Source organism: Musca vetustissima, unplaced genomic scaffold (genome assembly GCF_032173495.1).
Source record: "Musca vetustissima isolate MV318-11 ecotype Yass unplaced genomic scaffold, APGP_CSIRO_Mvet_v1 utg201087, whole genome shotgun sequence".
In the NCBI taxonomy this organism is placed as follows: Eukaryota; Metazoa; Arthropoda; class Insecta; order Diptera; family Muscidae; genus Musca; species Musca vetustissima.
In genome coordinates this window covers 1-13,758 of record NW_026874617.1, presented here as the reverse complement: position 1 = coordinate 13,758, position 13,758 = coordinate 1, and the positions used below count along the sequence as shown (strand labels likewise).

At 35.0% G+C, this 13,758-nt stretch overlaps 1 non-coding gene across 1 annotated transcript; it reads left to right on the top strand.

Moving 5' to 3' along the window:
• The first annotated feature begins 8,502 nt into the window (after positions 1–8,502).
• Positions 8,503–8,574, top strand: Trnah-gug (transfer RNA histidin (anticodon GUG)). Its single transcript has one exon. It is a non-coding gene; the product is annotated as a tRNA-His (tRNA).
• Positions 8,575–13,758: the final 5,184 nt, after the last annotated feature.

Genomic DNA, 13,758 nt, shown 5'->3' with positions numbered 1-13,758 from the left:
TAAAATCGGACGAAACTATAAATGGGAGCTATATCTAAATCGGAACAAATGTTCACGAAACTAAACACACATCATTCTAGGCTCCATTCAGTACGCTATGCCGATTTCGTGCAAATCGAATTATATAGAGGAACTGTGGTGCACCATTTACCTTAAATCGGACTAAAATATATATGGGAGCTATATCAAAATCTCAATCGATTTTCACGGAACTTTGCACACATCACTCTACACCTAATTCATTACGCTGTACCAAATTTCGTGCCAATCAAAAGATACTAAGGGACTTTGGTACACCATTTACCTTAAATCGGACGAAAATATATATGAGAGCTATATTTAAATTTGAACCGATTTTCAGGAAACTTAAAACACATCATTCTAGACGTATTTCATTCCGCTGTGCCAAATTTCGTTCAAATCGAATGATATAAAGGGACTTTGGTACACCATATACCTTAAATCGGACGAACATATATATGGGAGCTATATCTAAATCGGAACCAATTGTCACGAAACTAATCACACATCATCCTAGGCTCTATTCAGTACGCTATGCCGAATTTCGTGCAAATCGAAGGATATACGGGGACTTTGGTGCACAATTTACATAAAATCGGACGAAACTATGTATGGGAGCTATATCTAATTTTAAACCGATTTTCACGAAACTCAGTACACATCATTTTAGACTCTATTCAGTACGCTATGCTACATTTCGTGCAAATGGAAGGATATATAGGGACTTTGGTGCACCATTTGCATGAAATCGGACGAAACTATATATGGAAGCTATATCTAAATCTGAACCGATTTTCACGAAACATACCATACATCATTCTAGACGTAATTCATTACGCTGTGCCAAATTTCGTGCAAATCGAAAGATATTAAGGGACTTTGGTACACCATTTACCTTAAATCGGACGAATATATATATGGGAGCTATATCTAAATCTGAATCGATTTTCACGAAACTTAGCACACATCATTCTAGACCTAATTCATTACGCTGTACCAAATTTCGTGCAAATCGAAAGATATTAATGGACTTTGGTGCACCATTTACCTTAAATCGGACGAAAATATATATGGGAGCTATATCTAAATCTGAACCGATTTTCACGAAACTTAGCACACATCATTTTAGACTTTATTCAATACGTTATGTCAAATTTCATGCAAATCAAAACATATATATGGACTTTGGTGCACCTTCCACATTAAATCGGACGAAAATATATATGGAAGCTATATCTAAATCTGACCCGATTTTCAGGAAACTTAACACACATCATTCTAGACGTAGTTCATTACGCTGTGCCAAATTTCTTGCAAATCGAAAGATATTAAGGGTACACCATTTACCTTAAATCTGTCGAAAATAGATATGGGAGCTATATCTAAATCTGAACCTATTTTTACGAAACTCAGCACACATTATTCTAGACTCAATTCAGTACGTTGTGCTAAATTTCGTGCAAATCGGAGGATATATAGGGTCTTTGGTGCACCATTTACCTTAAATCGGATGAAAATATATATGGGAGCTATATCTAAATCTGAGCCGATTTTTCCCAATTTCAATAGGGTTCGTCCTAACTTTAACGCGGACAATATGATCTGGGCAACTAATAATCAGTGTTTGGTGGTGATCGTCAATATTTGTCCGGTCAAATAAACCTAGACATCTTTTGGTGAAAAATGGCAAAATGTAAATGCTTTGATCCGGAATCGTTGCCCGATCATGAAAGAGGGATGATCGACCTATTGATGAAAGAAAGCAGATATGGAAGATATACAGAAACTGTTTGTCTGTCCGTCCGACCGCCTGTCTGTCCATGTTAAATAGTAAACAAAGTGCAGGTCGCATTTATTATACGTATAATATGAACTTCAGTACGTTATGCACGTTTTTTGTGCAAAGTTTTATTGAAATCGGTTCAAATTTTTAGCAAATGTTGCACTAAAGAATTAAATTGCATTGTCCCATTGCAAAAAAACTAATCTAAATCTACCCTAATGACATGGAATTTGGCATAGGTTACCGAGAACATGTGTACGGATTGTTGTACCAAAGAAGAGCCCATTGTAACAAACGGTTGATAAGCACGCTCAGGAACCTCATAATATCAAATATTTGGAATATATGGGTGCTACCAGAAAACGTGGACCAATATTTATAATTTTTAGTGGATGGATTTGATACCCAATAGGAATACATTGTGCCAAATTTCAGCGACTTCGCTTGAATAGCGCGCTCATGAACTCCGATATAGCTTCTCCATGAACTTGACCTGCCTGCAGACATCTATATGCAAAATTTTGGCAATCTATCTCAATTCGTTTAGAGGCTACTAGAGCGATTACAACAGACAGACGGACATGTTTATAGCGTCATAGAATTTTACTCTGATCAAGAATAAATATACTTTATAGGGTCGGAAATGATTATTTCGATGATTTACAAAAAAAGTAAAAAAGTAATATATCCTCCACCGTAGAATGGTTCACATTTAGATACATTTCATATATTTAATGTAGTCCACTATTATGTCAATTGTCCTTCAAAAATGCGACGTGGGTTAGGATGCATCTCTTGAATATAGCCAAAGTGGTAAAGGGTATCATATAGTCGACCCCGTCCGACTTTACTACTTCCCTTACTTGTTGGGAAATATTTTTCCAAAGACCAAAATACCAGGTATATAATAATTTGAAATATATTTTCCAAGACAATCATACTTTGAGGCGTATATTTATACCCTTCACCACACTGTGGTACAGGGTATTATGTCTTTGTGCATATGTTTGTAACAGGCAAATGGAAACGAGATAGACACATGGTTCCTTTTGAGAATATGCATTGAATCACTTTCTAAGTCGATTTATGCATGTCCGTCCGTCCGTCCGCCTGTCTGTCTGTCTGTCCATGTATTTTTGTGAGCAAAGTACAGGTCGCATTTATGATCCGAATTGGATGAAATTTGGCACAGCTCATTTGTTTGGCCCAAGGACGAACCCTATTGAAATTGGGAAAAATCGGTTCAGATTTAGATATAGCTCCCATATATATATTTAACCGATTTAATGTAAACGGTTCCTATATATCTTTCGATTTGCACGAAATTTGGTACAGCATAATGAATTAGGTCTAGAATGATGTCTGCCAAGTTTCGTGAAAATCGGTCAAGATTTAGATATAGCTCCCATATATAGTTTCGTCCGATTTCATGTAAATAGTGCCCCAAAGTCCCTATATATCTTTCGATTTGCACGAAATTTGGCATAACGTACTGAATTAAGCCTCGAGTGGTGTCTGCCAAATTTCGAGAATATCGGTCCAGATTTAGATATAGCTCCCATATATAGTTTCGTCCGATTTCATGTAAATGGTGCACCAAAGTCGCTATATATCTTTCGATTTGCACGAAATTTGGTACAGCCTAATCATTTAGGTCTAGAATGATGTCTGCCAAGTTTCGTGAAAATCGGTCCAGATTTAGATATAGCTCCCATATATAGTTTCGTCCGATTTCATGTAAATGGTGCACCAAAGTCGCTATATATCTTTCGATTTGCACGAAATTGGGCATATCGTAATGAATTACGTCTAGAATGATGTGTGTTAAGTTTACTGAAAATCGGCCCAGATGTAGATATAGCTCCCATATATAGTTTCGTCCGATTTTATGTAAATGGTGCGCCAAAGTCCCTATATATCCTTCGATTTGCACGAAATTTGGCATATCGTAATGAATTACGTCTAGAATGATGTGTGTTAAGTTTACTGAAAATCGGCCCAGATGTAGATATAGCTCCCATATATAATTTTGTCCGATTTAATGTAAATGTTGCACCAAAGTCCCTATATATATTTCGATTTGCACGAAATTTGGTATTGCGTAATGAATAAGGTCTAGAATTATGTGTGTTAAGTTTCGTGAAAATCGGTTCAGATTTAGATATAGCTCCTATATATTTTTTCGTCCGAGTGTGTGTAAATTGTGTACTAAAGACCCAAAGTTTGTCTGATTTCCACACAATTGGTACAATGAACTGTAGTTACTATAATACATTTCCTTTACATTGCTTTATATAATTTTGTCCCATTGTAAGAAGCAACCCTATATCTGACCAAATGAAAACTTTAGTGTAGGTTACAGAATGACATGTTTATGGATCCATTTTCATGTTAATGGTCCTTCAAAAATTCGACGTCTGTTGAATATACCCAAAGTGGTGAAGGGTATCATATAGTCGGCCCCGTCCGACTTTACTGCTTTCCTTACTGGTTTTATAATTTCCGACATAAGGTGGAGGGTGTTTTAAATTTGTCATTCCGTTAGCAAAACCTTGTCTCGACATAGCCGCATAGTAAGGCCATGCCCAATTTTGGGTATTCTGAAAACTTTTAGCCGCGTATTTCAATCGACAAGGCTATAATTGAGCATTTCGGGAATTTGGAGGCGACCATATGTCTGCGCAAAAAATTATCCCTATAATTCCATGTTTTGCCATAGTCCACATATTAAGGTCCCGCAAAATGTTCGATATTTTGAAGCCCCATTTTCTAGTCAAAGCTCTTTCGGGACTTCGGAGGCTGATTATTACAGGTCCATGCTTGAACATAGCGTGCAATTTTCGATAGTTGAAGGTTTTAGCTGTAATTTCTCTTGTTTGGCTTTCCATGATCTTGGTAAAATAGTACTTCTCCTGAGAAAATGTTCAATGTGGGCCAATGTTTGTAAATATCATATTATTTGAAAATAACATATGCCCGCTCCTTCGTTAGCGAATGTGGGAATTATTTAAAAACCAATACCGACCATAATTAACATTTTAGTACCATTTAGTACCTACAGGGTTGCCCATATTCGACGGACCCATCTGGCAACGCCATAACTTTTGACAGAGATGTCACATCGCGTGACGCGTTTGAAGCGTCAGTCCAAGCTGATTTTTACCATGAACCAATACACGCCACGCGAGCGCTCTGAAATAGTTGCAATTTACATTCAACAGAAGAAGTCAATTGTGAAAACTCAACGTGCTTTTAAAACATTAAACAATGTGAGAAGTGCGCCTTCTAAGAACACCATTAAGCTTTTATACGAAAAATTTTCGACTGGTAAGGCTCTTTCTAATCCGAAGAGGCCATATAAAAGTCGACCAAGGCGATCGGCCGAGAATATCGCTGCCGTACGAGCCAGTGTTGAGAGGTCCCCAAGAACATCCCAAAACCGCCGTTCTCAGCAGTTGGGCATGGCTCGGTCCACTTTACAACGGTTTATTCGCATTGATTTGCATTTGTTCTCGTACAAAATTCAATTGACGCAAAGAATGTTGCCTGCGGACAAGCCCCGTCGATTGGAATGGGTCCAAAGAGTCATCGAAATGGCCAAAGATGACGAGCAATTTTGAAACAAAATTATGATGTCCGATGGAGCCCATTTCACATTGAATGGGACCGTAAATAAGCAAAATTGCCGTTTTTACGGCACTGAAAATCTTCAGCCAAACTGTGAGGAAAAAGTCACAGTTTGGTGCGGCGTTAGTGCGAAAACGGTCATTGGGCCGTTTCTCTTCCAAAATGAAAATGGCCATGCATGATGACCAATTTTGTGATGCCAATTATTCGTCGAAAGCGTATGAGACAGTTGTGGTTTCAACAAGACGGCGCTCCACCGCACACAAGTTGCATAACAATCGATTTTCTGAAGAATTTGTTTCCGGTCCGTTTGATGTCGAAAAGTGGTGATTTGGACTGACCACCGCGTTCGCCCGATTTGACGCCGCCTGACTTCTTCTTGTGGGGATATTTGAAGTCAAAGGTTTACGCTAACAAGCCAATGACCATAGAAGAGCTCAAGGACAACATTCGTGAAGAAATAGCCGCTATTCCGGCCAAAATGTTGGCAAAAACGATGGAAAATGCAGCAAAAAGGGCACAGTACGTCATCAACGCCAGAGGCGGCCATTTGAGAGATATCATATTCAAAAATTGATGTAAACAAATCTACTTGGAACAAATTAAATGATTAACATTGCCAACCGCCAAATTTTAATTTTTTTCTTTGATAAAAAAAATATATGGGTTCGTCGAATATGGGCATATATGTTTTCTTATTGTACGTATATCCAAAACTACCTCCATATCTCAACACCAATTCTGACCGCAACCGGAATCTAGCTGAACACCTAATTAGGTATCGTTATTACTCTCCTTGTACTCTTGCAATACTTATTTCCAAAAATTGACACATTAATATACATTTCCAAAATTACCTAATTTAACAATGAAAATCCAATCCAATGGAAATCTTCCAGGATTCCAGCTCCCTACATACCCCAATCATACACCCTAATAAATATCCTAAATTCAAATTCCACCACCTCTATTGGTTCACCCAAATCCAAATCTGGTAACATTTTGTACACACTAAGACGAATTTCCAAAACTTCGTACATAGCCCAAACCTACACCCAACAATGATCCTAACTCAAAATTTCAAGATTCCGAATTTGCCAGTTCACCCAAAAGTCAAATTGTACCAAATTTACTACCCATAAATATGTATTTCTAAAACTTCCTACATATCCCAACCCTACTCTCCAACAGTAACCTTATTCCCAAATTCAGTGTTCCAGCTCTGTCAATTCATCCAAATCCACATTTAGTACCATTTTGTACACATTAGTACAACTTTCTAAAATTTTCCTAATTATCCTAATCCAACACTCCAACAGTGCCCTTGCTCCAATTTTCAGGATTCCAGCTCTATTGCTTCACCGTAAATTTAAAGTGTACCGAATTTAGTACACATTAGTACGAATTTCAAAAACTTCCTATATAGCTCAATTCAACAATCAAATTTCATGATTCCATCTCTATCGGCTCACCCAAATCCAAATTTAGTATCATTTAGTACACATTAGTACGAATTTCAAAAACTTTCTACATAGCCCAATCCTACACCTCAACAATGATCCTAACTCTAAATTTCAGGATTCCAGCTCTATTGTTTCACCCAAAATTCAAATTGTACCAAATTTAGTACCATTTAGAACACATAAGTACGAATTCACAATACATCGTAAATACCTCAATTCTAAATCATAATTTCAAATATTTACTATTCCTGCTCGAAATCCTAATTGTATCAAATTTAGTACCCATAAGTACAAATTTCCAAAACTACATCCATACCCGCCAATCCTACACTCCAACAATAACATTATTTCCAAATTTCAACACGGTTCACCTAAATCCAAATTGTACCAAATTTAGTACCATTTAGTACACATTAGTAGAAATTTCCAAAACTTCCTACGTACCCCAATCCTACACCCCAACAGTGATTCTAAATCCAAATTTCAGAATTCCAGCTCTATTGGTTCACCCAAAATTGAAATTGTACCAAATTTAGTACACATAAGTACAAATTTCATAAATACCAACATATTTCAATTGTACATGGCAGTAGTAATCTTGTTTCCAAATTTCATTGTTTCTGCTTTATCGATTTACTCAAATTCAAATTTTACCAAATATAGTACGATGTAGTACCTTTCGTACACATAGGTACAAATTTCCAAAACTACCAACATATCGCTATACTAAACTTCGACGGTAATGTTAATTTCAAATTTCAGGATTACAGTTTCGTCCGTTTCTTCAAATTTAAATTGTACCAAATTTAGTGCAGCTTTTCTTATACACGTACTTAAAACCACCTCATTGTATCGGCCCTACTTTTCAAACTTAATTCGCATTCCAAATTTCAAGTTTTTAGATCACATGCTCATGAAATTGTACCAAATTTAGTACATTTGGTACTTCTCGGATACTTATAGTTCGAATGTCCAAAAAACCCCTTGCTACATCTATTCTACACTCTGCTCATTTTAAATTTAATAGTTCTAGCTCCACCCGTTTGCCAAAGTACATTTAGTACTTTTTAGTACTTTTCGTGCCGTTACACAACGAATTTCCATAACACCTGCCTTATTTGACACCTTATTTATCTGTGACTTTCCCCTTCCCTTCCAATATTTGGGAATTATATATATTTTTTTATATTTTTAAAAAATTATAAAAATCAGCACTAAAATATCTACATCTTAAATTTTAATCCAAAGCTCTAAAGCCCATTAAAGCTCTTACGCGAGCTATTTTTCTTAGCTTTCACTAAATCCCCAACATACATATTTTGTATGCCATACATACAACATAAATTTTGTATTCAAATGTTGAACATTAAAAAAAAACAGCAACAACAAACAAGCTAAAAATAGCCACATGAAACGCAGGCGTTATCACTGAACGCCAGACATAAATAACCAACGAACCAACCACCACCTTTCTTAACAAATGGGGTGGCTGTGTGACTGTGAAGCGGGCACACACACACAACGCTTTGGTTGCTTGTTTTGGCTGACTGCTTGAGTGCTTTGGCAATAAAACAACAGTTAGCACAGCGATACAACATATCTCCAATAGCCGTGATCGTCTAGTGGTTAGGACCCTACGTTGTGGCCGTAGTAACCCAGGTTCGAATCCTGGTCACGGCAATGTTCAAAACGAAGAGCATTGTCACGGAGGAGATTTTTTTTATTTATATATTTTTTTTTATTTAATGTTATCATTATTTTTAATACGACAGAATTTTGTTCTATAGAAATTTTCAGACTAAATAGGGGAAATAAAAATCTAAACTAATGTGAAAAAATTTAAAAAGAAAATCATTAAAAGGGAGAAATTCAGATAAATTGAGGAAAAATGAAATAATGTATGGAAAATATTTTCAGTCGCACAGTCGTTCACGCTTTGAAAAATCTATCCAAAAAAAACCCCAAACGTTGAACAAATATTAAAAAAGAATTGTTAAAGAAATTCAAGCCTTAAAGCATTATTTTTTAAGAAGTCCAATTAATAATTCAAAACTTAGAAAATATTTTGTTTAATTCGTATCTTTCTTTAATTTTTTAATTCACTTTTTATTCTTTTATTAAGAAAATTCAAGCCTATAAAAATTTAAATATTTTTGGAAAACCCGGGTTAAAAAGTTAAAAAATTTTGAGTGAGGGTCACTCTTGGTCCAAAGGTGACATATAAGGCTGGGTTTTGAAAATTCGTACTAGAACAGTACGAAAGGTACTAAAAAGTACTAAATGTGAAATCATTTGTATTTGGCGAACCGGTAGAGCTAGAACTCTGAAATTTGAAAAGAGGTTCACTGATGGAGTGTAGAATAGATATAGGAAAGTGTTATTTGGACATTTACTTATGTGTACGAAAAGTACTAAATCGTACTATAATTGGTAGGGGGCACCTTTGAACACTTTTTGCTTTCAAGCCTTATAAAATTTTTTATTTTATAATTTTTGGTTTCTTATAAATTTTAACTAATAGGTACATATGTAACCTTTAAAATGAATATACATATGACTTACTATAAGCTTTATATATATATTTTATTACTGTTTTAATGGACGAACTCAAAGTGTTCAAAACTGCCCCCCAGGGGGCAGCTTTGAACAGGGGTTGGCATTTTTGAACGACATGGTTTTTTATAGTGTTTATTTTCAAATATGTATGTATTTTATTCATACGTATCAGAAATGCATGAATTCATTAAAAAATATATAAAAAATGTTCAAAATTTAAAAAATTTAGATCAAAAGTTATTAAAACATAAAATGACTTAAAAACAAAAATTAATATGGTGAAAAATACAGTTAATTTTGTAATCATATTAGCCCATTTGAAATTTTGAGAAATCGAAGCTAAAAGTTAAAAACTCCTTTTTTTACTCGAGTTTAATGGGCATGTTCAAAGGTGCCCCATCCATGGCATTTTACGGAAATTTAAAATAACTTTTTTTGTAATAAATATATATGAAAGAAATTAGATTAGTTATGTTTGAAATGATTGTTGGAATGCAAAAAAATTGTTTGACGAAAGAAAACTATCACAGAATTCTTCCTGCGCCCTTACAACCAAATGAATAAAAGTTTACAATGACACTGAGAAAACATGGTCACCCATGCACAATTTTTCGACAACTGAAAAAGCAAGCCAAAGTGGTTTACGCATATAGAGAACAAGATTGTCATATACAAAAATGTGGTTGCGGGTCGGAAAAATATTAAACCAAGATTTTATGGGCGCTGTTCAAAGGTGCCCCACGTTCAAAGGTGCCCCCCTCTCCCCTACAATTTGGATTTGGGTGAACCGATAGAGCGGGAACAATGGAATTTGGATGCAGGATCATTGTAGGGTTGGCAGGATCCAGTTTAACAAATTAATACTTATGGGTACTAAATGGTACTAAATTTAGTACAATTTGAATTTTAGGTGAACCAATAGAGCTAGAATCATGATATTTGGAATCAGTATCACTGTTGAAGAGTAAGGTTGTGATATGTAAAAGTTTTAGAAGTTTGTACTAATGTGTACTAAATTTAGTACAATTTGAATTGTGAGTGAACCGACAGAGTCGGAATCCTGAAACTTGGATTTGGGATCACTGTGTGGGTGTAGGGTTGGGGTATGTAGGATGTTTTAGAAATGTGGGTGAACCGATAGAGTTGGAACCCTGAAACTTGGATTTAGGTTTGGAAACTCGTACTACTGTGTACTATATTTGGTATAGTTTGAATTGTGGGTGAACAAATAAAGTTTGAATTTGGAATCATTGTGTAGGATCGGGGTATGCAAGAAGTTCTGTTGGGTGGTTGAGGAGAGTACTTATGGGAATAATGTGTGCTAAATGGAACTAAATTTGGTAAAATTTGGATTTGGGTAAACCTTTAGAGCTCGAATGATAAAATTTGGCACTAATGATTCTCAAATTCACTTCATGGTCGATATTAATGTGTGGATTGTTTATTTTTTCTGATATGTGCAGTTTTCTGTGAAGCGGGCATATGCTAGTTTATTTAATAAAAATGTTTAGAAAATATTTTTTTTATAAAAATCCACGCTTAGAAAAATAAAAAAAACCAACAAAACTTCGCATACATCAATCCAGACCTAATTCAGCACTCTGTGCAAAATTTGGTTTCAATCGAATAAATATTGGGAGTTTGGTGCATCATTCACAAAAAATCGAACTAAACTACATATGGGAGATATATCTAAATCTGAACCAATTTTAACAAAACTGGGCGTATATCAACCTAGACTACTCTGTGAAAAATTTTGTCTCAATCGGATCAATATTGGGAGTTTGGTGCAGCATTTACATAAAATCGGACGGAACTATATATGGGAGCTATATACAGTATTGTTCGAAACCTAAGCAACTTTTTCTTAGTAAGTAATCATGGTCTTTTATTATCTTGTTAAATTGAATTATGAAAAGTACTTATTTTATTAACTATTGCATTATACAGTCGACACTATACAGTCGACTCCGCTTTACTGAAACGAAAAAAAATTGGATTTTTGAACAGAAAATAATTTTAGTTATCCGAACTCATCATAAGCGAAACATTTTTTACTTTTACGAATTTCAATAATCTCTATATCATAGCGAATTTGTATGTTTCGATTTTTTTAAGAAAATAAACGATAAAAATTAAAACTAGTTAACATGTTCACTGCTTATGGGAATTTTATTATGAACTGTAAAACTTATGAACTTGTAACGAAATCCATCGTCTGCCTGTTGCAATCGTAAGACCTATCTTAAATTCAACGTTTGATTTTAAGAACCTTAAATATCGACCGATTTTTAACCGATTTTAACAGCTGGCTAAGCTGTAATACCCAATATGAGGTTGTAAATGAGTATAATACTTCCTTGCAAAACTTGTCACCAGACCTCAATCCCATCGATAACCTTTTCAGCATTTTAAAACGAAGGATTGGAACACGTCGCCTTAAAAACAGACAGGAACTAATGAACTGCTCAAAATCAGAGTGGGAAGCTATACCAACAACAATTCTAACAAATCTTATAGAATCAATGCCAAAAAGTTGTGCGACAGTGATAAAAAATAACGGGTATCATACGAAATATTGAAAGTTGCTTAGGTTTCGAACAGCTGCTTTGTGAGTTAATTTTGTTTTCATTTCTTTATTTTTTTCCAAAGAAATATAATTTAAATTTGTTGTTATTTTCAGATTATAGACACATAGTAGAGTAGTAAATAAAATATATATTTTTTATAAATCAATTTAACGATATCATATAAGACCATGACTACGTACTAAGAAAAAGTTGCTTAGGTTTCGAACAATACTGTATAATTCTCAAAAGGAACCATGTGTCTATCTCGATTCCTTTTGCCTGTTACAAACATATGCACAAAGACATAATACCCTGTACCACAGTGTGGTGAAAGGTATAAATACACGCATAGTTGTAATCCCTGAAAAAATGTTTTAAAAAATCCGAGCCTTGTACTGTTCTTTAATAAATATTTTAAAATAATCCGCGAAAATTTATTTTTAAACCAGTGAGCGGAGCAGTATAGTCGGACGGGCCGACCATATGATACCCCACCCAACATCTACGAAAATCTAACTTTGTGCGGTTCTATATTCCGATGTTGAGCAATATTTGGACTCTCTTGACCTAAACCGTGGGTTGTGTTGTGATGTTCGGCTTTAAGTTGTGGCCTTTAGGTCGACTCGAAAAACACAAAAAAATAATTTTCGATTCACTTTATCCCAATATTATTATCTGACCATCACCGAAAATTATAGGCGATGTCCTTGACCATACCTGCATCCTCATGGAATATTTCAAGACGATCAGAGGTATATTTTCGCCGTCTAGTATGATAATGGTTTACTAAATAATATTTGAATACGTGTAACTCCCACATCCGAGTACATACAACAATAAAATTGGTATCAATTTAAAGGCCAACCACTCCTCTTGGATATACTATCAACTTCTCGCCTCTATGTCCTTCAGGGGTAAATATGTACGCTATAGAATACATTTTTTCATTTTTCACACAAAAGTCGGGGTCCATTTGACCCTCTAAATATTGACCGATCTTTATCAAAACAGGCATGCTTATTCTTTGGCCCAATTAATTGCGGCATCTGGAGCGACCAGAAAAACCGACAAAAATTCAGTATTTGGTCCATTTCATCCCTTAAATATTAACCAATATTTTCCAAAAACAATAGGGGTCTTCATTGGGCCGAACCCATCCTACATGCAAAATTTCGTGAAGATTGGTCCATAACTGTGGCTTGTATAGATCGACTCAGCTAGTCGATATATGACGATCGGTATACTTAAAGGTGGGTCTAGGATCAATATTTCGCGGCGTTACAAACTCTTGGGGCTGCACAAAGCTATAATACCCTGACAGCATAGTTGTGTAGGGTATATACATTTCCATTTTCCAATTTATTAAGAAACCATGACATGTAATGTTTTAAAAATATAAATAATAAAAAAATTAATAAAATTCACGACTATAAAAAATCTGTGTTGAATTTTTTCTTTTCTTAAAGGTCTATTTATTAAGCCCACGACATAATTTCCATACATTAAAATATATTAATAAAAATTTACGTTCCTTAAAACATGAAATATATTTTCAAAAACTCTGTTGGCGTGATACCGAGAAGGGGAGAAAAACCAAAAAGAGAGAAAAACAAATAAAACAATTTGATATTAGAATATATTTTCAACTTTATTTGGTAAGTTAAGGAGTTTCGAACGAAACAAAACTTTACCTTAATGCGTGCGTGCGAGATCGAAAGCTAGATTACAAGTGAAGTCG